The sequence below is a fragment of the Macrotis lagotis genome, chromosome 1, assembly GCF_037893015.1.
Source record: "Macrotis lagotis isolate mMagLag1 chromosome 1, bilby.v1.9.chrom.fasta, whole genome shotgun sequence".
NCBI lineage: Eukaryota > Metazoa > Chordata > Mammalia > Peramelemorphia > Peramelidae > Macrotis > Macrotis lagotis.
The window spans coordinates 570,703,090-570,704,457 of record NC_133658.1 but is presented as its reverse complement, the minus strand read 5'-3'; the positions used below and the strand labels follow the sequence as shown (position 1 = coordinate 570,704,457).

The window sequence follows — 1,368 nt, the reverse complement described above, 5'->3', positions numbered from 1 at the left end:
ATTGCATGTTAAATTTGTTTATTGGAGCTATATTTTCAAGAAGTAGGTTTGTTATCACTATTCTATCACATTTTTTTGAACTCTATCATCTTAAAAATATGTAAAATGTCCAGATGAAGTGCTTAAGAAGTCAAAATAATGACACAAATTGGAAAAAATAAGAGGAAAATAACAGAGGGTAGGTTATAAGGGAAGGGCAAAGCTTCATTCTTTCCTTTTGAGTGTAGGGGAGAAGAAAAGATCATTCACAAAAACGAAATTGCTGCAGTCCTATGATAAGCCCCCTAATTATAATAAGCAATGCAACCTCTCTAGATTCTAGAACAAAGATCTTTGAAATTGGCTTGCAATGAGTGCAGGTGATGAAGCAGCTGGCAGAGTTAATAACATGCCTTCTGTAATTGCCAGGGTCTCCATTTCCAAACAGAACAGGTAACTGCATTGACTAGGGATAAAGGGAAAATTGCATATAGAGATGAAGGGACAAGATATCTGAGGGTAGAAAATAGTATGCAGGAATAGTGTAAAGGGGTGTTTGACTAAGTTACCAGAGTGACCAAAGAGATGAGCATTCTTTATTGAATTTAATGAGAAAAGACTTAGAAAAATACATAAGATAGTTTCACAAAGAAAAACCATTTTAAACCAAACAGGCTAAATTGCTGTGGATAAGTTGAAGTCTGATTCAGTTCAATTTAAGTTGAGAATAATGTGTGTGTGTGTGTGTCTGTGTGTGTGTGTGTGAATATGTGTTAAATAATTGAAAAACTCTTTGATCTTATAAAGCACAAATTCTGGGGAACAGATTTTTGGATGAGACTTTCAGAATTTCTGAATATTTTTAAATTAAAGATTTTATTTATTTTGAGTTTTACAATTTTTCCCCCAATCTTACTTCCCTCCCCCACCCCCACCCCCACAGAAAGCAATTTGTCAGTCTTTACATTGCTTCGATGTTGTACATTGATCCAAATTGAGTGTGATGAGAGAGAAATCATAAAAATATGGAACGCTTCACGAATTTACATGCCATCCTTGTGCAGAGGCCATGCTAATCTTCTCTTTATCTTTTCCAATTTTAGTTTATGTGTTGCCGAAGTGAGCTCATAATTTCTTGAGTTTTAACAGAGAAAAGCAAGAGACAAAATGAGTTTCATCTGTCATTGAAGTAAATATTGAAGTATATCAGAATGAGGATGGAATAAAAGATTATAGAAGAAGTTAAAGAATTTGGTGAACCATTCCAATTAAGGAAAGAAAACTCAGGAGTTAACTTAGCTGAAAAGCAACAAGAAGGCAATTTATACCCATTATGCCTTTGTTTTCCATATTGTACTTGTAATATAATAAAAGGAAGGGATCACTTGT

General features: G+C 33.9%; 1 non-coding gene across 1 annotated transcript; it reads right to left on the bottom strand.

Annotated features, from left to right (window-relative positions):
* Window positions 1-998: 998 nt before the first annotated feature.
* Window positions 999-1,106, bottom strand: LOC141510447 (U6 spliceosomal RNA). Its single transcript, XR_012474935.1, has one exon. It is a non-coding gene; the product is annotated as a U6 spliceosomal RNA (small nuclear RNA).
* Window positions 1,107-1,368: the final 262 nt, after the last annotated feature.